At 40.6% G+C, this 23,696-nt stretch overlaps 1 long non-coding RNA gene across 1 annotated transcript in view; it reads right to left on the reverse strand.

Moving 5' to 3' along the window:
• LOC127004079 (uncharacterized) overlaps positions 1-23,696 on the reverse strand; it is a 77,018-nt gene that overhangs the window by 48,241 nt on the left and 5,081 nt on the right. The window contains exon 2 of the long non-coding RNA XR_007757614.1: positions 2,919-3,029. This is a non-coding gene — a long non-coding RNA (uncharacterized LOC127004079). The remainder of the gene's footprint in view (positions 1-2,918; positions 3,030-23,696) is intronic.

Here is a 23,696-nt window from a genome sequence, read left to right on the forward strand (position 1 = left end):
TAAAACTCAAAGGGCACGAGTAACAAAATCGTATTAAACTCTTCGGATTTAGCAGGCCATGTTTCAATACCTTCCCTCCAAACCATATCTGTAATCTATCCATACATCTGCATCCATCTGCTATACTGTTCCTATTCTACTTGATAAAACTCTCCCATGTAAAACTCAAAGGGCACGAGTAACAAAATCGTATTAAACTCTTCGGATTTAGCAGGCCATGTTTCATTATTTCCCCCCATTTAGGTCTACAATCCAGCAATTCATCTCCAACTATCTACTCTGCTGCCTGTATATGTTGTCCTCTCCCTTGTAAGATTCAGAAGGGACGAGTACCAAAATCTGATAACACTCTACGGATATGGTGTGCCGTCTTTCATTACCTCGGGCGTCTTTAAATCCGCAATAAGTCAGCTACTATCTCCTCCTCTGTCTCTACTCTACATGATAAACTTCCCTTTGTGACTCTCTAAAAACACAGTAACCTCAGCCTGAGATAACTCCTAAAGTTTGGCGTCCCGAGTTTTATTCTTCTGTGAGTCTGTCAACACGATCATTCTGCCATTGTCTCCTAGTTCACTTCTGCTCCACGACAGCTGTCTACTTTCATGATGGGAGGTGTAAATGTTCTTGAAGTTCGAGGAATTGTGAGAGTGACGTTCAGTTAGTTGCGCTTATGTTTTGAAATCTTAATGAACAGCTCACTACTATAAAAATAACTGCTGCTACATCATAATATTATGACGGAAACTTACTACTTTCGGTTTTTTTTTTTTGGCGGGGGGGAGATAATACAGGATTAATCTTATCAAAATCACACTTATTCTTCATGTCACGTTTCATCGTTATCCTTCACTGATTGATACAGTATTCTAAATTAATATATGATAATATAAACAAAAAGATAGTTCTCTGCAGCAAAATTTTATATTAATAATAACAATGCTTGGAGCCTGTGCTAAATATAAACATATTTTTTGTCACATGTAGAAAATATACATAGATTCTTTGTCTCACCTTTTGTCACTAAATAAATTATTAACAAAATTCAGCCCTGTTCCCTGTTGCTAAATGACGAACAGGGTACAACAAACAAAGGGAGGGGGAGGGAGGACGGGGTCGTGCTAGGGTGGATTATGCAAGCCACGAGTAATGAGGTCGTGTTTAGTTTCGAAACTCAATCATCATTCCCTCTTCATTTGAATAAACTTTACATAAGACCAGAAATAAAAAAGGTCGCTCCCTCTCCAAATGACTGGCCTTTCTATTTTGGGAACTTCAACCGAAGACTGTTTGCAGGAGGATGGCCATCGCGGGCTTTTTTTTTCACCTCGAGCTGCCTCCTTTTCAGTAGAAAACACACATGAAACAAATTTATTCCATAAATTCGCCTCGCCCTCCCTACAATGCTAAATCCTATGGTTCCTCCGGGCAAGTCTCCCTGCAGGCCCCGTTCCCATTCCGAGTACTTCACGGCAGGAACTATCGACTTGCTCGATTCACGAACTCTGTGGGAGTCTCCTTGATCTCCCCCACACGGGGTTGTCCATTACAGAAACAACCCGGTGAGTAGGGTCGGCTACTGGGTAGCGTTTCACATGCCCGTATATCCAGAGTTGGTGTTCACAGATTATGTGGATAATAGATATCGAATCAGTCTCACGGAGTAATCGCCGGTTTGACAAAAAGTCTTTCCAGCAATACTCCATGATTCTGTGTAGGCACTTATTACGAAATGCATCAGTCCGCCTTTTCAAGTCACCATTCAGTGTCCATATCTCATAGCCATAGAGTAAGACAGGAAGCACAAGCGACTTGAATATTCGAATCTTCCTCGAGGTATCGACAACGCCATATACTCGTGCCGAGCGAGTCCATAACACCGTGGGCCAACCAAATCCACCCACAGACTTCCTAGCCAGACCCGCTATTGTTCTGAACTACGTTACCAAGGTATAGGAAATTTTTCGAAATATCAATGTCCTCGCCACACGCATGAACAGACTGTACTACTTCATCTAACAGACATCTGTACCTTGGCCTTGGTCCAAGAAACCTTGGAGTCCGAAGGGCTTCGCCTTCTCGTGCAGTGCCTCGAGAGGCATCAAGGGAACCTACAACAACTCCACAAGGAGTATTGTATCATCGGCAAAAACCAGGTCAGTGACCCTGGTATTGCTAACAGATGCTCCACGATGACTCTGATTCACAACTTTGCATAGTACCTTCATTATCCAGTCCAATAAGAGACGTAAAGGGTAATTCTCTTCTTTATTCTTCTACTTTGTCTGTCTGAAAAACTTTTGCTTCTGAACCCAAAATTATGTAATGATAAAAAATCGTCTGTCTCCTCTTTCCAACCTGTTTAGCTGAAAAACTTGGCCGACTCTCCTGGTAGTATAGGAAGAGGGCGATAACTTCCTGAGCCTTTTTTCTGTCCATTAGTTTATCCGAAAAATCTCTACAACCAACGCATCAGTATTCATAAGGGTCTCTCTCTCTCTCTCTCTCTCTCTCTCTCTCTCTCTCTCTCTCTCTCTCTCTCTCTCTCTCTCTCTCTCTCTCTCTCTCTCTCTCTCTCTCTCGTAATACGTGTCTCATTCCAAAATAACAAATGTTTTTTCGTGCCCTTGTTCCCATTACGAGAGTGAGAGACGATTGTGTATTCTGATAAGTTGGAGATATCTAGACACAAACTTATTCTTACTCTCTCTCTCTCTCTCTCTCTCTCTCTCTCTCTCTCTCTCTCTCTCTCTCTCTCTTCCCTACCCTTCTTTATGCCGACGCTCACTAACCACTGCAAAAGAATATATAAATGACACAATCTTTTGCCCTACCTATATTTACCAACCTTTTCATGGATAATCCTTGGTAATCTGCCCTGCGATACACACAAATAGAGGACAAGCTTATTTTCTTACCTATTCTTATCCTTGTGTTCGCCCGTAGGGTTTCGCTAACGAGGACAGGTACTAGACGCGGAGGAATGTCTTTTCTCTCTCTCTCTCTCTTTCCTTTTCTTGGACTTCTCTCTGTAATTGAAAGATATACTGAGTCAGCCTTTTGTTGATATATATAGGACGGATTTGGTTTCTTCGATTTATATTTTCCCAATAGTAAAAGTAAGACTGTCTCTACTCTTTTATATTTAGCTTTTTCTCCGTAATGGAAGGATAAACCGAATCACCCAACTGTTGATACATAGAGGACAGGTTTGTTTTCGTCTATATATATTTTTTTCTGTTCGTGTTAAGGAAAACGAGTCCACCAAAGCTACGTGAAGGAAGGCCTCTTTTTGGGGAGCCTTCTCTTTGTAATTGAAAGATAAACCGAATCAGCCAATTGTTGATGCATAGACGTTTTTTTTATATATATCGTTTTTTTTCTGTGTAAAAAAAAAAGTCAGGCAAAAGAAAGCTACGTGAAGGAAGGCCTCTTTTTTTTGTCCTTTCCTTTGTAATTGAAAGATAAACCGAATCAGCCAATTGTTGATATATAGACGTTTTTTTTTATATATATCATTTTTTCTTCTGTGTAAATAAAACGATCATCCAAAAGAAAGCTACGTGAAGGAAGGGCTCTTTTTTTGTCCTTTCCTTTGTAATTGAAAGTAAACGGAATCAGCCAATTGTTGATACATAGACGTTTTTTTTTATATATATAATTTTCTCTTCTGTGTAAAAAAAAAAAAAACGAGTCAGCCAATAAAAAGCTACGTGAAGGAAGGGCTCTTTTTTTTGTCCTTTCCTCAGTAATTGAAAGTAAACGGAGTCAGCTAACTGTTCATACATAGGGGACGAGTTTTTTTTCCTATATTATTTTTTTTTCCTGTTTGTGTAAAAGAATATGAGTCAGCCATAAGAGAGTTGAAGAAGGAAGGCCTCTCTCTCTCTCTCTCTCTCTCTCTCTCTCTCTCTCTCTCTCTCTCTCTCTCTCTCTCTCTCTCTCTCTCTCTCTCTCTCTCTCTCTCTCTCTCTCTCTCTCTCTCTCTCTCTCTCTCTCTATCTATCTATCTATCTATCTATCTCTTTCCCATAATTACTATACGTTTATTATCTTGTTTATATATTATCTTGTGTTCAGGTAAAAAAAATACAAATCACCAGAGTTACAATACGTTTTTATTGTGTGTGTTCAAGTAAAAATTAATGCCAATCAGCCCAGAGTTGCTATAGTGTTCTATTTTTTTAACTTTTCTTGTGTCCAGATAAAGAAAAATAACAGTCTGCCAAAAGAGTTGAAAAAAGAGTTCCGTCAGCAGTTGTCGATCACTTTGGTTATTTTTTCTGTATTTTTTTTCCGGAGGATCCAATTACCGATGATTCTCCAGGGGCTCAGACCGTCTTTTTCTTCGCCCTGTTTTCTTCTACTTTTTTTCAGCGTGATTTTTTTTTTCTACGTGAAGCTTATCTGCTTTTATGAAGTGTCGTGTTACTTTTTTTTATTTTCGATTCTTGATTTTGTTTTTTTACTATATATTTTTTTTTACTTTCTTCTTTTTCTTTGTATTATTTTTGTTCTCTTCCTTCTCCTCCTCTTCTTCCTCCTCCTCCTCCTTCTCTTCCTCCTCCTCGTTCTGTATCTTCTCTTCCGGTTCCCCCTCCCCCTACTACTCCTCCTCCTCCTCCTCCTCCTCCTCTTAAGAGAGAAAGACACTGAATTACTTGAGAGTACAGCGACGCACTACGAAAATTATACCATCATTAAGGACGCAATCTTACGAAGAACGACAAAAGCGACTCAACCTTTTCAAAAAGAGACGACTACGGAGAGACCAGATACAAGTCTTCAGGTACCTGAACACGTTCATCAATGTCCATTCACGCTTCAAACTTCACTTCACGCTACAAACTAACCCGAGAACAAAAAACAACGGTAAAAAAACATTCAAGCGAAGCGATGCGGTACAGATATCGGCAGGAGTTATTTATCGAGTAGAGTTGTTAACCACTGGAACAGCCTTCCTGCAGAAGTAGTTAGCACGGAGACAATCAGCTCCTTGAAGAAGCGCATTGATCGTCACTTTGCTGCATCGGGAGTGAACTGAATGTATCCAAGAATGGGTCACTCCAGTGGCTGACGGATTGATTGAATTACTGAAAGCAGTCAGCCTCGTAATGAGCCAACAGGATTTCTGCTGCCTGCTCGTTCATGTTTCCATGTTTCCTACTCCTCCTCCTCCTCCACCTACCCCTCCTCCTCCTCCTCCTCCTCCTCCCCCCCTCCTCCTATTACTTCTCCTTCTACTGCTTTTTCTTCTTCCTCTTCTTATTCTTCCTCGTCATTTCCTTTATAATCTTCATCTCTTCCCCTTCGTCCTCCTCTCCTACTTCTAGTTTTTTTTATTGTTATCGTTGTTGTTGTTGTTGTTGTTGTTGTTGCTCTATTTGTCGTTGATGTTGTTGTTGTTCTATTTTCTACTTACTTTTTTTGTTCTTGTTCTTCTTGTTCTATTCTTCTTGTCCTTTTCTTCATTTTCATCTCCTCCTCCTCCTCCTCCTCCTCTTCTACTTCTTTCCTCTTTATATTCTTTCTCCTTTCCTCCTCCTAGTTCTCTCTTCTTCTTTTCTTCTTCTTCTTCTTCTTCTTCTTCTTCTGACTCATTTCATTCTCTGGAGGGAGGACATTTGCTATGGTGTCAAATTACACATTGATTTTTTTTCTCTCTGTTCCTTGGCCTCTTCTCTTCTTTCCTTTCTACATAAATTATTACTCTAGAAGCTTTTATCAAGTGTGTCTTGTTCTCAATTTTACTTTACCTCTTGTTCTACTTCAACTTCTTTTTCAACTTCTTTCTTATCTTTATTTTCATCTACGCCCTTTTTCTCAGTCTTCCTCTGTTTAGTCTTGTTTCTTCTTTTCATCATCATTATCATCATCATCTTTTTGTTCTTCTTCTTCTTCTTCTTCTTCTTTTTCTTCTCGTTTTTTTCTCATTCTTTTCTCTTCTTCTTCGTCTTCTTATTTTTCTTAAGTCTCTAATCCTGTTTATTCTCTAAATTTTCAACTTTTTTTTCCTCCTCTTCTTTCTTTTAATTCTTCTGTTTTAATTAGCTTCTTTTTTTAGTCTTATTCATGTTTCTATTCATCCTTTACACCTTCTTTTCATCTTCTTGTAAATTTTAGCCAAAGGATGATACGGCTTGCTCTCTCTCTCTCTCTCTCTCTCTCTCTCTCTCTCTCTCTCTCTCTCTCTCTCTCTCTCTCTCTCTCTCTCTCTCTCTCTCTCTCTCTCTCTCTCTCTCTCTCTCTCTCTCTCTCTCTCTCAAGGACATGTCTACGTAATATTTCATCATTTACGTCTGTGTCCGGCTACACTATATATTAATGCTGCCTCCTCCTTTTGTTTTGATTTGCGTAATGGAGGTAGACAGATGGCGTAGGATGAATATGAAGCGAGCTCGTCCTTCTCTTCTACTTTTGCTTTCTCGTTCTCTTTCTTTTTTACTAGTTTTTTTCTTTATTTTAATCTATTCATGAGTGTTCTTTTCATAGTGCGTGACTTCATCTTTCTTCTTCTTCGTCGTCTTCGTCTTCTTCTTTATTCTTTTTCTCCTTCTTTCTTCTACTCTACGTCTTCTTATTCTTATTCTTATTCTTATTCTTATTATCCTTGCTTCTCATTTTCTTCATATTTATTTTTTATTTCCTTTCTTTTAACGAACGCCCGCCGCTACTACCACGCCCTACCACCCCTCTTCCCCCCTCCTTCCCCCTTCCCCTTTTCCTCAAGAAACCATCAAAACACCCAGCCTCTTTTAATGGACTTGTGGCGCGGCGATGAATAACTTTAGCACTTTTATTTTTCGGCGTATTTGGTAGGAGTGTAGACCTTGCGATAACAGTATGCATGAGTCTCTTGAACAAAAGGTAGGTGAAGTTCAGATACATAACGGACTGACTGATGAGCCGTCTCTAATATGCTGAAGTGGCTATGTTATTTTGTTTTGTCGGTGGTAATGACGACATAGCTTGAAATAATAATATGCACGAGTTTCTTCAAAAAAGGAGTGTGTGATTTAGATACATAAGAGACTGAATGGTGGGTTGTCTCTATCGTACAGCAGAGGTGATGCTTTTCGATGTTTCCCCGGTGATAATGGTGATACAGCTTGCGAGATCAATATGCATGAGTCCATTTAGGGAGAGGGTGAAATTCAGATACATAAAATGATGAATGATGAGTTTATTCTGTATTTGAAGCAGTGGTGATGTTTGCTGTTGTTTTCTCGGTGATGATAATAATGATATGTCTTCTTATAACAGTATACATGTTTCTTAAAAGGGCGTGTAGGAAATAGAGATACATGAGTGACTGAATAAGAAGCTGCCTATATGTACTGTAGCGGTGATGTTTTATTGATGATACTATTACTACCAATGTTATAGAAGCTTCTTTGAGTTATTATTCTAACAGTGTGTAAAGCTTATCATTTATACAAGTGACTGAATGGGAAGCTGCCAATATAAACTGCAGTCTTGTTTTCCTGATGGTAACAATAAAACATCTAGTTGTAACACTTTGTATGAGTTGCTGTTTTTTTTAATTAACGGAGTGCGAAATTCATCCATATTTTTGTCTCTCTACCTGCTTATCTATCTGCTGATCTGCCTATCTACCTACTTTGTAACACTTTCTATGAGTTGCTGTTTTTTTTTAATTAACGGAGTGCGAAATTCATCCATATTTTTGTCTCTCTACCTGCTTATCTATCTGCTGATCTGCCTATCTACCTATTTATTTACATATCCACCTGCCTATATATAATGTCGTCTTGTTTTCTTAGTTTTATAATACTCTATTTTAAGAAAAGCTTCTATGAGTTTATTATCTGACTGTGTGTGAAGCCTATATGCAATGGACTGAAGGGGGAGCTGCATTTGTTTTTTGTTGCGGGGGTGTGACAATAATGCGACATCTTGTCCAAACTCTTTCCATGAGTTTATTATAAAGGGTTGATGCTTCTATACAAGTGTCTGGATACGGAACTCCCTGCTTATATATTTTACAGTTTTCTTTTATCGATGATGATTATACTAACAATATGTCCAGAAATAACAGTTTGCAAAAGTTTAAGAATTCATTTTAATTGTGCGTGAAGCTTATAAACAACTGATTACGACCTGCTTTTATATACTGCAGTCTATATTTAATGATGTTCTTTTGTCTTTTAGCTGCTTCCGTTACCGTGAAAAACAACAACAACAATAATAATAATAATAATAATAATAATAATAATAATAATAATAATAATAATAATAATAATAATAATAATAATAATAATAATAATAATAATAATAATAATAATAATAATAATAATAATAATAATAATAATAATAACAACTGTCGTAATAAAAACATGCATGAGGTCTCTTTTCATAGTGTAAAGTGACTGAGATGGGAGGTGTCTGCTTCTATGTTATTTTCTTGCATCAAAAGGATTACGAACACGCATCTAATCAATTATTTACTTGTTTGATTAGTAAATGTATAAATAGACAGGTAAATTAACTTGTTTGTATTTATGTATGTATGTATGTATCTATGTATGTATGTCGGTATGTAGGTAGGTAGGTAGTCATGTAGGTGAGAAAGTAGGAAGGTAGGTAGGTGAGGATACAGGTAAGAAGGTAAGTGGATAGGTAAACAGGTAGGTAGAGGCAGATCAACAGATAGATAAACATGTAGAGAGACAGAAATATGGATGAAAATAATGATAAGATAGATATAAAGATAAATGCATAAGTAAATTAATTCAAAAGAGACAGAAAGAAAAGATACAGACATATCAACATCTCTAGATAAAAACATAGATAAACAAATAAGTAGACAGATGAACAGATAGAGAGAAATAAAGTGACTGACAGATAGACTTCCATATATGCTACAAGGCACTCCAAAGGCACTATATTCGGCGCGTGATTCTCAAGCATATTCAGCAAGAACACTTCAAACTTCACTAATGTAACCTTGCACTTCTAAGTATAACCAGGAGAGGAGGAGGAGGAGGAGGAGGAGAAGGAGGAGGAGGAGGAGAAGGAGAAGGAGGAGGAGCAGGAAGAGGAGGAGGAGGAGGAGGAGGAGGAGGAGGAGGAGGAGGAGGAGGAGGAGGAGGAGGAGGAGGAGGAGGAGGAGGAGGAGGAGGAGCAGGAAGTGAAGGAGGAGAAGGAGGAGGAGGAGGAGGATAAGGATAAGGATAAGGATGAAGAGTAGGAGGAGGAGGAGGAGGAGGAATGAGAGGGATGAAGGACGAGAGCCATTAAGAAGACTCCATTAATTTACATAATCATTTAAATACTCTCTCTCTCTCTCTCTCTCTCTCTCTCTCTCTCTCTCTCTCTCTCTCTCTCTCTCTCTCTCTCTCTCTCTCTCTCTCTCGCATCGCCTTTCCAATCGGCGGTATTGAAGAGACCAGGAGGGGGGATGAGGGGAGGGAGAGGTGGGCCGAGGGAATGGGAGGGAAAGGGGAAAGGATGAGAAGAGAGAGAGAGAGGGGTAAGGAAGAGAAGGGAAAAGGGGTAAAGGTCAAGGAATGGTAGCCGACAATGTTATGTATGTGTGTGTGTGTGTGTGTGTGTGTGTGTGTGTGTACCAGGAAGACTATGGGCCGTATTTTAAGACAGCATCGCTTCTCACATCAACTATTTCTAAAGGTCAAAGAGGGGATCAATCTGGTTTTCATGAGTGTTTTTTTAAGGTTCATGGCACAGAAGAAGGGTCAAACTACCACCAGGGTCATAAAACTACCCCTGGAAAGGCCTACAGCTCCTACGAAAGCCATGTCAAATATGTGAACTTGGGCGACGAAATGTTTTAAAATACGACCCTATATGTTACTCTCTGTCTATGGCGTTTACCTGTTAGTATTTACTTAGCGGTGATACACAGGAAATTAGTTCCGGTCGTGAGGTCTTGTCTGTCTCCATTGGTCAAATTTTGCTCTTACCCTTTCAGTACAGTGATGCCAACGTCGGCGTCATGGAGCCTCAGTATGATATGAGGTGATGCCTATGTAAGTGTCATGAAGTCTCAGTGCGATAAACAGTGACGTCCGTGTCTGCCTCATGAAGCTTACGATATCGTCACCCTTATAAAATAATCGCCTAAGTCATTTTTCAGTGATTTTCAGGTTTTTGTTTACATCAATTTTTCATCATGTGACGCCCATTTTTGTATAGTTGCCTTCGTCATTCAGGGTTTGAGTGTTCTAGAATTGACCTTTTCATTTCTGCCTAAATCTTAAGTCAAATAAGATAATGACAGTTCTTTTCTGATTTCCTGTAAAGTAGAAAATAATGACTTAGGCGGTTTGTTTATGAAGGTGACGATATAGCCCCCTAGTCTATCCTAAGAGCAAGTGGCTTCCTAAACTTCATGTGAGCTTGTTTGTTTTTTTTATAATGTACTTAGCATGGAAAATTCTTACTGTTGTTATTATTATGTGTCATTACTATTTCATTTACGAATAACGAAAGTATTTCCAAGATAATTTTAATTTATGGACCTCTTGCAGGAAATATTTATTACAGATTTGGCATTATTTTCCAGATTATTTGGTAGGACAATATGAACACCCTCGTAGCTCAGTGATGACGATAGTGTCTAACTGCTTCTCTCTCTCTCTCTCTCTCTCTCTCTCTCTCTCTCTCTCTCTCTCTCTCTCTCTCTCTCTCTCTCTCTCTCTCTCTCTCTCTCTCTCTCTCTCTCTCTCTCTCTCTCTCTCTCTCTCTCTCTCTCTCTCTCTCTCTCTCCAGGATTGAATCTTAAAATTTACCAGTTCATGATATGCTACACACACACACACACACACACACACACACGTACGACTCACGTCTCTCGTAACCCTTAAAGTTAAACCATCCCCCCCTTCCATGTAAGATAATGCACATATGAGATAAGACTCCTAACTTTCGATGTGAAATGAACGATGGGGAGTTCGAGAATGGTGATCAGGAATAAGATATCGGCGTCATCATAAGTAGCAATCTTAAAATGAGTGATCAGTGCGCAGCAGCGAATAAAAATATCCTAAAGGTTAAATTTCAAGAAACTCCTTGCCAGATATCCTGCACACTGACACAAATTAAATAGCTGATTCGTGAACCCATCACAGACACGTTCCCTTGATGTGCCTGTTGACGCTTCGAGACCCTGAGGCGATGATAACGGTGGTGGTCATGGTATTGGTGGTGGTGATGGTGGTGGTTATGGTCGTCATGGTAACGGTTTGAGCCAAGTCTTTGTTCTTATTAACCCGTGGGCTTCGGCTATGGGAAAGCCGAGAAGTGGCCGAGAAACGACGAAATTACACTGCATTTTGAGGCTAAGAAAAGAGCATGGAGTGTACATCAGAGTACTCCTCTCATAACCATAAAGCCGTTAATAGTTGTGCTTTTGTTTTTACGGCCAACCTATCTCTCTCTCTCTCTCTCTCTCTCTCTCTCTCTCTCTCTCTCTCTCTCTCTCTCTCTCTCTCTCTCTCTCTCTCTCTCTCTCTCTCTCTCTCTCTCTCTCTCTCTCTCTCTCTCTCTCTTTCCTTACTTATGTACAGCTTCCCTGGCCCCCCTTCAATGTTATGTAACGCGGATTTTTTTTTACACTAGTACCAGTCACTTGGGCTCGTGTTGTCCCCTTGCCGGCCGAGCACTCATTAAGACGACCTGGGCCAGTCAATAGAGCCGTGGTGTCTGATTGACTGAGCCGTGACGATGGAATTAATGAGCTAATTGACTTATTGACATTAGACGGATCAAAGGGAGGAGGCGGTGGAAGATGGGGAAGAAGAGAGGAGTAAGACGTAGAACACAAAGGGAACACAAAGAAAGAACAAACAACAGCAGACCTGCTGGTCCTTACGAGGCTGTTTGTGACAAGCTACACTAACTATCTAATCAAAGGTGGAAGATTTTTCTTGCCAAGCTCAACTTCTTGAGACCCATGATCACGGTGAGGCACTTTAACTTCTACCTTGTCAGTGTTGAGACAAATGTGTGCTCTTGCTGGGCACTCCTGGCCAGTTGTTTTAAAAAGCCAACACCTAACGTGTAACTTGGACTGATACTGCCGGTCTTTCACGTAAACATGGCCTTCAGAAACGTAAACAACGCTGCCTTTACGTTTACCCTCTGTCATGTAATAGCCTGCCATTTTAAAGCAGTTAAGAGAGGCAATAGGCACTAGGCACAGGCAGGCGAACGACTAGGACCAGACAGACGCCGAGCAGAGCGCAGAGTGGAGTCAGCTGTGCAGGCAAGTGCAACGACGGCTAGCATGGATTGTGTTAAGCACGACATGGGACGTAAGAGTCGTTGCCTGGCAGTTTAAATATAAACGAATAGATTCTCTGTAGCTTAACGCTAGCTTTTGTACAATTAACACAGATACCTGCGGAGGGCAGTGTTGTCTTGTAACATCGTGTGTCTGGCAACGTGGTCCCTAGTCAGGCGCCCATCCAGTGCCTCAACCACGAGCACTTCGATGGTTTTCCCGTGCTTTCCTCGCCAGTGACGTCATCAACACTCGTTATCGCCGTCCACACCACAAATTGGTAACAGTGTCTGCCCGCCGATCATGCCCTTCGTGTGGAAGGGGCCTTACCAAGTCTTTACACGTTACATGTTACCTTTCTAATACGTACAAATGTGACACCAGCACGTGCTACAATGACACGTACTAAAAAGACACGTACCAGTTTCCAGTGGCAGTTAAAAGTTTAATAAACACGTACTAAAGCAACAAAGCACCTGTAAAACTAAGAGAGGGGGATGTCATATGAGTACGTGGCAAGTACCAAATTCACATAGACATTTCACGTACTAAACTGACACGTACTTATGTGACAGAAGCCTTTTCGGCCTTAAGAACACGTACCACTTTCACTCACTCACAGCAAAGGCGAAGGCTCCTCCCCACCCCCCCCCCCCCATGCCTCCAGCCAAAGCTGGCAGGAAAGGAAAAAGAACCATGCAGCATGGAAAAACTGCATGGAATTTATGTAGGAAAGAGGAAAGAACTACCATTACTGCTACCACTAACCGGGCGATAAAAACGGACAAGGACACCAGTATTCAAAAGAGCTTAACGTTATTACGACAATGAGTAATATCTTAGTTGCTGGTTGGATTCAAAATACTTGTCTAATCTATTCTTGAAGGCCGTAACTGTTGTACTATCAACGACATCACAGGGTAGAGAGTTCCAACCATTAACAACTCGACTGAAGAAGAAGTGTTTAGCTTCGTGCGACGAGAATTTTTTACCACTTATCTTCAAATTGTGATTTCTTCTTGTTCTATTTGATCGATCAATTGTAAAGTAATCTTCCTCATTAATATCACTGAATCCTTTAAACATTTTAAACACTTCTATTAGATCGCCTCGCATTCTTCGTTTTGACAGGCTGAATAAATTTACTTCTTTAAGCCTTTGTTCATATGATAAATTTCTCAACCTAGGAATCATCTTTGTTACTCTTCGTTGAACCCGTTCCAACTTTTCTATGTCTTTTCTGTAGTAGGGAGACCAAAACTGCACACAGTACTCTAGACGGGTCGAACCAACGAATTATACAGTTTTAATATTACTTTTTCCGATTTATTATTAAAGACTCGTCCGATGAACCCAACCAATTTGTTTGCAGTTTTAACTACCACTGAACAATGCTGACCGGGCTTTAAATCGCTTGATATAGTGATTCCAAGATCCTTTTCTTTATTTACTGCAGAAAGTTGTTTGCCATTCATTACGTACCGAACGCGATTGTTATTTTTTCCGATGTGCAACAATTTACATTTGTCAACGTTAAATTTCATTTGCCATTGATTGGCCCAACGTGCAAGTCGATCTAGATCTGATTGTAAAGCTTCTTCGTCGAGTGTCGCAGTTACTTTACTAGCAACTTTTGTGTCATCAGCAAATTTTGATACTTTGCAAGTGAGCCCATCATTGATATCATTAACATAAATTAAGAAGAGCATGGGGCCAAGCACTGATCCTTGAGGTACGCCGCTTCTGACGTCGAGCCAGTTAGATGTAACACCGTTTAGAACTACTCTCTGTTTCCGCTCAGAGAGCCAGTCCACAAGCCAGTTGTGAATGTTACCCGAGATACCGTGCGCCAATAGTTTGCTGAGCAATCGTTGGTGGGGGACCTTATCAAATGCCTTTTGAAAATCCAGATATATGATATCTACTGATCTGCTTTCATCGAACACCTCAAAAATATAGTGAAAAAAATCAAGTAAGTTAGTTAAACACGAACGTTTACTACGGAAGCCATGTTGCAAATTATTTATTATATTATTTTCTTCGAAGAATTTCACCATATTGTCGCGAATGATAGTCTCCATTAACTTACAAACAATCAATGTCAGGGTAATTGGTCGATAGTTTCCTGGATGAGACTTGTCCCCCTTTTTGAAAATTGGTGTGACATTTGCTAGTTTCCAATCCGACGGAACTTTTCCAGCTGTAAAAGATTTATTGAATATGATGGAGAGCGGTTTACAAATTTGATGTTTGATTACTCTTAAGACCCTAGGGGTAATTTTGTCTGGACCAGGAGCTTTGCTTACTTTAATCTTTTCACTTGTGCGTAAAATGTCACTTTCTACGAAGAGCACGCCACTTAACATCTTTTCGGTCCTTCTAACCTCCGGCGGTTGAGGTGATAAACAATCTTCGTCGGTAAATACGGATGTGAAAAAGTTATTTAGGATTGTAGCCATTTCATTTTCATCGTTCGTGTGGTTACCATTATCATTAGCAAGCGGTCCGATACCACAAGTGAGTGACTTTTTATTATTTACATAGCTAAAAAATTCTTTAGGATTAGATTTACTCGTTTCCGCTATATATTCTTCAAGATTTTTCTTGCTCCGTTTTATTAATTTCTTGGTTTCGCGGCGAATTCTGCCCAACTCTAGTTTGTCAGCCTCACTCTGAGTTGATATGTATCTACTGTATACGCGTTTTTTAAGAGATAGGCTAATTTGAATTTCGTTATTCCACCATTTGGGTTTCTTCTTAAAAGATGAACGTCTGTTACGATAGGGTACGCATATGCTTATGGCATTGTTCAGTATTGTGGTGAAGGCCCCCCCAAGATTTATCAATATCTGTTTCCGCCGAGATTTCAGTCCAGTCAGAATTATTTAGAATTGATCGGAGCCTTACGAAATTCGCTCTCTGATAATCAGGCACCTTTTCTTTACTAGGAGTTACTTTACTTTCTTTCATATTGATGCTGAATGTGATTGTTCGGTGATCGCTAGAACTAAAAATTGGACCAACATTTACTTCGTTGACTAGATCAGCTGTCGTTGAAAAGATAAGGTCAAGTATATTATTTTCCCGAATCGGTTCTTGAACGTGTTGATGTAAATCACTTTCTAGTAAATTTGTGTACAGGTCGAGCCCTGTATGACAGTTCAACGGTTCGCCCCATCTTTTCACTGGCAAGTTAAAGTCCCCAACAATTACTGCCTCGCAACTGCTACTTGTTTCTAATAATAATTCACTTAATGCCTGGTCGATATCAAGAGTCTGCCTTGGCGGTTTGTAGATAAGTCCAATTACTATTTTACGAGATTTATTTTTAATTTCAATGAAGACCGTGTCTACATTGGTTATAATATCTGTTTTCACGGATACTGGATGGAGAGAGTTGTGGATATAAAAGATAACGCCTCCACCCTGTCTGTTCTCTCTTTCATGACTAAAGATGGTATAACCCGGTAATCTATATTCCGCAATGAAATCTCTATTTGAAGTGTCTATCCAAGATTCTGTGACTCCGATGATGTGATAATGATTTGTAGCTGCGAGGACTTCTAAGTCTTCAAATTTGTTACGTAGGCTGCGAGCGTTTACATAGCAAGCTTCAATGTGATTCGAGTCGGGGGTTTTGCGGGTTGAGTACTCCCTTATAGTGGAGCTGCTGGTGTTCTCGCCTCCGCGTTTTTTGGCTTTCGAAGAGCCACTTGGTCACAGAGCAGCCTCCCGAAACGGGCTGCTCCAACAGGGTTTAAGTGGATGTCATCAGGAAGGAACAAGTCTGAATCGTAGTAAAAACTGTTCCACAAGTTAGCGAACTGGACGTTTTCTTGTGAGCAAAGGGACTGAAGTCTGTTGTTTGTGCTGAAGGCACAAACAACAAGAAGAAAGTGGAGGAGGAGGAGGAGGAGAAGGAGGAGAAGGAGGAGGAGGAGGAGGAAGAGGAGGAGAGGGAAGAGATGGTGGAGGAGGAGGAGGGGGGGGAGGAGGAGGAGGAGGAAGAGAGGGAGGGAGAAAGACAAAGATAACACACGATAGCAAAGATAAAGAAAAAGGTAGCAAGGTATAGGACGATGATGATGATGATGATGATGATGATGATGATGATGACAATGATGATGATAACGGTGAAGAGGAAGAAGAAGAAAAAGAGAGAATACTGGGGGGAGGGTGTCGAAGGGGGGGAGAGAGAGAGAGAGAGAGAGAGAGAGAGAGAGAGAGAGAGAGAGAGAGAGAGAGAGAGAGAGAGAGAGAGAGAGAGAGAGAGAGAGAGAGAGAGAGAGAGTTGGATTAATGGATGGGTGGATCGGTGGATGGATAAAGTTATTGATGGACAAATGGATGACAAGTAAAGGGATAAACTAATGGCTTTATAAATTGATGGATATTTCAATAGATGGATGAGTGAATGGATTACGTGAAGACTGGATGAATAAATAGATGTATAGATGGACTGATGGATAGATAGATGAATGGATGAATGAGGTAGTGGTAAGTGATTAGGTGGGACAAATGGATGAATTAAAGGGTGAGTTGAAGGACGGATGGAGGGATGGAGGGATGAGTGGATGGATGAGTAAAAAGTTGGATTGCCAGATGGATAGATGGAGGATCAAACGTAAACAATGATCCAATGTACGTGTATGCGAGCGAACGTGATGGACGACGCGAGTTCGAATCCCCACGCTACCACCTCGGATTTTTCAGTCACCTCCGAGTGGCTTAAAACTACCCACATGCTGTCCTGAAGACCACCCATCAACCCTGACTCTAGAGGAAACCGTCCAAGTAAATCAAGAACGAATTTCGGGGGGCAGCATGAGCCAAGAGAAGATGGCGCCTCTATAAACACTTGCCTGCGCCATGACGGGCTGGGGTCGAACACCATCTAAGCCCCTTAAGGAAGCCTACCGGCGCTATAGGCGAAGACGTAAGGAAAAAATACGGGTCTCTCATTTAGGGTCGTTATTTTCCTTTCTGCGTGCTTGGTAAGGGATATGCAGTCTCTGACCCTCTGCTATCACTCTAACTAAATAACTGTAGGTCATTTCTTCTACATGGCTTCCCTGACCATCAAGTAACCGCCCTGAGATCCGGTATGTATGTATGTATGTATGTATGTATGTATGTGTGTGTACGAGTATCGAGGGGAGTGCTGTGGTTGTGACGATAAAAAAAAGAGAAAAAAAAATGCCAACATCCACACAGGTAATCCCTAGCGACCTGTAACCTTCTCTCTCTCTCTCTCTCTCTCTCTCTCTCCATATATTTCTACCTATCTATCTATTCCTATCCATCTATTCCTATCAATGTCTAGCTATCTCTATTTATCTGTCTATCTATCTATCTATCATCTATCTACCTATCTAAAATATTATCAATCTATAACTATCAATCTGCCTCTCTATACCTCCCTTTCTACCTACCTACTTACCCACCTATCTATTCATTTATCCCTCTAGCTGCCCATCTATCTATTTATTCATTTATCTCTATTTTTACATTTGGCTCAATTAAAACTTTGGCGATCATGCAGGCCCTCAGAGGGCAGGACAAAGATGTTCTGTGCACAAAGGTGTGGGAAGAAATATAGGAAGGCAAGCATTGTCCTCTACATGAAAAATGAGAAGAGGCAATAGACAAGGTCACTCATTATCTAAAGTGTTATTCACGGTTTGCCGATAAGAAGCATAAAGAAATCACAGTGAAACAACAAGAATTAAGGTAAATGGTGAACACAATAACAACATTCGATTCGTAGAAGTCTTACCATGTGATTCTGAGGAAAACTAAAAAAAAAAAAAGAATGAACGAGCAACTCCACAATCTGAAAGTAGGTCTGAGGATGAGGATGAAGAAACCAAAGGTAATCCTTGATAATGATCGTCAAGGAAATACATGAAAGAGAGTAGATTAAACATGTCATGGACAAACAATGAATTTGATTCCAACCCACGAAAAAATTAATCAGAAAAAGGAGAGGATGGAGGGCATTTGTCAAACATTGTGAAATGATGAATAGCAAATTTCCACTCTCCCTGAAGATAAACATTTACACTCAGTATACTCTGCCACTTGTCGCCTCACAAAAAAAATGATGAGAGGTAGCTAACAAGTGCACAATGAGGAGTGGAGAGGAAAATGATGGTTACAATATGGAGGCAGGAAGCGAGCATCATCGAGTAAGGAACAAAAAAAGACTGAAGATATTCTATATTAATGACGATTAAGAATAAAAAATGGACTCTGACAGGTCATTACGCGTATAACTGATAACACATGGACAGCCAAGGTAATAACAAGGTAACCCAGAAATTACAGAATTCAGGGCAGACAGAGAACCAAGTGGAAAGGTGAAATTAGATCATTTACGAAGCAGATGGAAAATATTGGGAAGCATTTGTCCTGCGGTGGAAATGATGAAGATGATGGTCTACATTCTCTCTCTCTCTCTCTCTCTCTCTCTCTCTCTCTCTCTCCAAACCTACTTCTATGAAAACCATTTCCATTTTACGACGTAACCGAATCAATAGACATTGTTAATCTGAATATTTCAAAGACATAACAACACCAAACAACACGGTGTGGAAAGTAAAGTGCACAAATAGATCGCAAACTGGCTGAGCAACAAAGAACAAAGTCATCATTAACGGAGCTGCCTCAGAGTGGGCGCCAGTCACCGGTGGTGTCCCTTAGACACCTGTTCTTGGAGAAATCCTGTTCATAATTTACATCAGTGACAATGAACTTGAACTCAATAATTTCATTACTAAATTTGCCGACAATACGAATATTGGTGACTCATCCCTCTCAGATAAGTCTTCAAGAAGAACTGTGTAGAAATTTCGCTCGGAAATGAGATGCCCTTGAACATAAGTGCCAGATTCTTCAAGGTGGACTTAAAAATGAGAAATTCAACTATGAAACCAAACTCTCGCCAAACATCAAAATTCCAGCAGTCCATTATAGCAGCCTTAAAATGAATAATACATTGGGCCTCATCAACAAAAAAATACTCATTAAATAATAAAAGTGTAATTACACCAGTATGCAATAGCTTAGTTAGATATCGCTAAGAATACGCAGCACAGTAATGTTTTCCCCACCCTGCGCAGGACATTGCTAAATAATGAGTTAAATGTAGGGCAACAAAAAGTATATCCTCCTCATTCTGCTGAAATGAAAAAAGTATAATATGGCGACCGATACGTATATTCTTTGGAACAAGCTATTTCATTTTTGTCATAGTCGCTGAAATGGACTCTGAGTACGGTAGCTTTATTTCAGTGAAGTTGTGGTCCGTGTTTGAAAAGGTTTGGGTGCTAATGCGGGCGATTCCCCTTCGTTATTTCTCCTCATTATATGGAGCACACACGCGATATCTCTCTCTCTCTCTCTCTCTCTCTCTCTACCACACACACACACACACACACACACACACACACACACACACACACACACACGCCAGCTCCTCCCACCCTCTCAACACTACACACTTATTCTCCTGAAGTGCGATTTGCATAATAAATGAGGCCGGTGATGGAATAATGTTCGCTGCCGTAGACGACATTGACTTTATTCCTTCCGCTCACCTCTGCTGTCGCTACTATTGCTTTTTTTTTTTTTTTTGGGGGGGGGGGTGTAAGTAAATAAGTAAATATGTAAGTAACTAAGTAACGTTCATTGCCATTTATCATTTTACACAATTCTTTTACATATGCACAATGTAACAAATGACACGGTTTCTGTGTGTGTGTGTGTGTGTGTGTGTGTGTGTGTGCGAGAGAGAGAGAGAGAGAGAGAGAGAGAGAGAGAGAGAGAGAGAGAGAGAGAGAGAGAGAAGAAGACAGACAGACAGACAGAGATAGTCAGAGACAGAGTTAGAGACACAGAGACGGAGACAGACACAGAGAGGAAGAAAATTATAAAAAAAATAAAGGCCATAGAGTAAGCACTAACAAACAAATAAACAAACAAACAAATAACAAGACACAGACATACAGACAGACACACAAACCGACAGACACACATGATTATCGAAGCAGAACTTTGGGCATCAGTTTTTCAGTGGGAAAGAAAACAAAGGAGGAACACCGTGAAAATTAAACTGAGAGCAAAAGGTATTAGAAAAGTTGCTTAATTAATTCAGCAGGGTCCGATTCACTTACGAAGGATGGAATTGGATTAAACAGGCTTCTTAATTTTCATCGTTTAAGACGGAGTTTAAAAAGGAGAATGTGGAGGAGGAGGAGGAAGAAGAGGAGGAGGAGGAGGAGGAGGAGGATTGGTAATAATAATAATGATAGTAGTAGTAGTAGTTGTACCAATAATAATAATAATAATAATAATAATAATAATAATAATAATAATAATATGAAAAAGAAGAAAAAGAACTGGAATGATTGTTATGAAATAGGGAAGTACCAGAAGGAGACGAAGAAAAAGAATAATTACGAGGACGAGAAGAAAAGAAGAAGAAGAAGATGAAGAAGAAGAAGAAAGAAAAAAAAAGATGAATAAAAACAACAACAACAACAACAACAACAACAAAGGAAAATAAGAAGCAGGGCTAGAAAGAGAGAGAGAAAAAGAGGAAAAGGGAAAGCTAGAGAAGAAGGAAAAAAAGAAGAAAATAATGAAAGAAAAAGAAAGAGAAGGAAGAGGTGAGCATAATTTTGTAGAAACGTTAGATGTTGTGATATTGGTGATAGTGGTTGTACTGGCAAAGGTGGTGATGGTGGTGGTGGCGGTGATTACGGTAGCAGAGAGGCAGTTAGGTGCTGATGTGCAGGTGGTGTTGGTGGTGGTGACGGTGTACTAAGTGAGTGTACTGATGGTGATCTTGGTGGTGGTGAAAAGCAGTTGGTGTAGGCTAATGGTGATGGTGGTGGTGGAGGTGGTGATGATGGTGGTGGTGGTGGTTGCAGTTTGTCCCCCGTAGTGGTGTTGGTGGTGGTGACGAAGGTGTAAGTGGGTGTAGTGATGGTGATCTTGGTGGTGGTAGAAAGCAGTTGGTGTAGGCTAATGGTGGAGGTGGTGATGATGGTGGTGGTGGTGGTGTTGGTAATTTGTCCCCAGTGGAAGGAATTGCAGTAGTGACAGTGGTGATGGTGGAGGAGGTAGGTGGTGGTGTTGAGTGGGTGGTGATGGTACGAGGTGCTGGAGGGCATTATATATATGGGTTGGTGGTGATGTTTAATGAGCTGTTTCAGAATCTATAAAGGGATTCTGGAAGTGGTGGTGGTGGTGGTAGTGATGGTGGTGGTGATGATGGAAGAGCTTTTGATGTTAAGTAGTAGTGGTGGTGGTGGTGGAAGAGCTTTTGATGTTAAGTAGTAGTGGTGGTGGTGGTGGTGGAAGAGGTTTTGATGTTAAGAGGTGGTGGTGGCGGTGGTGGTGGTGGTGGTGGTGGTAGGGGTGGTGGTAAGGGGTAAACTACTCTTATACATAAATAAGATGCTAATGGTGTTATGTAAAAGGTAAAGTCGGGGGCATAATTATACGACTTATCTGCGCGTGACCTTTTTGCATGTGTTGTGTGGATGATATACATAGATAGATAGATAGATAGATAGATAGATAGACAGAAAGGCCTAGGCACAGGGACAGTTATAAATTCACTTACGTTCCTTCTATCACTTCATATTTTCCTTTGTTAGCATATAGTTACTCCTTTGGTAAACATGCCTCCATTATTCACTGTGGCAGAAGTAGTGTTGCTGTGGCGATAGCGACGTACTCACAATGGAGGAAGGGTGAGGAGAGAAAGGGAAGAGGGAGGAGAGAAGAGGAGAGATAAGCTGGTGTTTGTCGTTTTCATATATAAACGTTGGAGAATTAGTTATGTTAGTTAGTTAGTTGTGTTAGTTACGTTAGTTGGCTATGTCAGTTAGGCACACACACACACACACACACACACACACACACTCCTCCCCTTCCACCTGTCTTCCTCACCTCACACCCAGCCCTCCCTCCCTCTCTCCTCCTCCTCCTCATCTCCATCAACCGTATGTCGAAAGTGGTGGTGGTGGTGGTGGTGATGATGTTAATGACGAGTTCTTCTAGCTGGAAGGTACAACGCTTAAGGAAGACCAAATCCCTCTCAGCAAGGCAATCGTGTCGTGTCAACAACGATAAAAAAAACGAAAAAAATACAAAAAATCTAGCATGAAGGCGTTTGGTGTTGTATGCTGTATCCGGGGAGAATTAGACGCATCCGTACCAGCACACCGCACCTAGAAAAGGCGATAGAGGAGATCACCAGGAAAAGAGGAAGAAATAGAAACACCAGAAAAAAAAAACATAGAAAAGAAGAATAAAAGAATGAGGAAAATATAGACAAAAATCATCCACCTTTCGACCCTGATAACATCCAAAATTATGGGTGAGTCTCTTCTGGGAGGACATCGGCTCATCCACACCCAACAACATTAAAAAGGATGATGTTGAAAGAGAAATTAAAATAGCGAAAAAAGAAAATCATCCACCTTTCGGCCTCCAGGAATGCGAGGTGGGTGACGGGTGAGTCTCTTCTGGGGAGAAAGCGGCTCATCCAGACACGAGAACATCAAGGGTTAAGGATAGAAAAGAAAAATAAAAGAATAAATAAAAAAATAAATAAATAAATAGATAAATAAATAAATAAACAAATAACCATATAACTAACTATACAAGTAGTGGTGAGGTAGTGGTTTTACTGTAATGGTGGTGGTGATGGTGGTGATGGTAGTGGTGAAGGGTATAGATAAGTTGCCAATGGAGATATCTATGGTGGCTGCTGTAGCTATGATGGTGGTGGTGGTGGTGGTGGTGGTGAATGGTAAACAAAAGGTATTAATAGGAGGACGGGAAGGAGGAGGAGCAGAGATTAGAGGAGGAAAAAGAACAACAACAAAAGAAAGAAAAGAAGGAGGTGGAGGAGGAGGAGATGTACCATGGGGAAGACTTAGATTACGTAATTTTCTACATGAAGCAGAACCAATACTTAATACAACGTCTCACCTTTCCTCTCCTCTCCTTCTGTCTCTTCTTCTCTCCCCTCCTTACTCTTCTCTCCTCTCTTCTGCTCTCCTTTGCTCTCTTCCTCCTTCTCTCCTATTCTCTCCTCTCCTTCCGCTCTTCTCTCATCTGCTTTCCTTTCCTTTCCTCTCCTATCCTATTCTATCCTTTTCTCTACTCTCTTTTCTTTCTCTCTCTTCTCTCCTCTCTTTCCTCTCCTCTGTTCACCTCTCATCTTCTCCATTTCCTTTCTTTCCTCTCTCATCTCTCCTCACCTTTCCTCTCCATCCTTTCCTTTCTCTCCTCTCTCCACTTTTCTTCTCTCCTCTCCTCTCTTTCTCATCTTTCCTTACCTTCCCTTCCTTGTAAAGACGTCGAGGTAGCTGAGAGCATATCGTCCAGTCTTACATAACTCTCTCTTAAAGCG

Source organism: Eriocheir sinensis, chromosome 27 (genome assembly GCF_024679095.1).
Source record: "Eriocheir sinensis breed Jianghai 21 chromosome 27, ASM2467909v1, whole genome shotgun sequence".
Classification (NCBI taxonomy): domain Eukaryota; kingdom Metazoa; phylum Arthropoda; class Malacostraca; order Decapoda; family Varunidae; genus Eriocheir; species Eriocheir sinensis.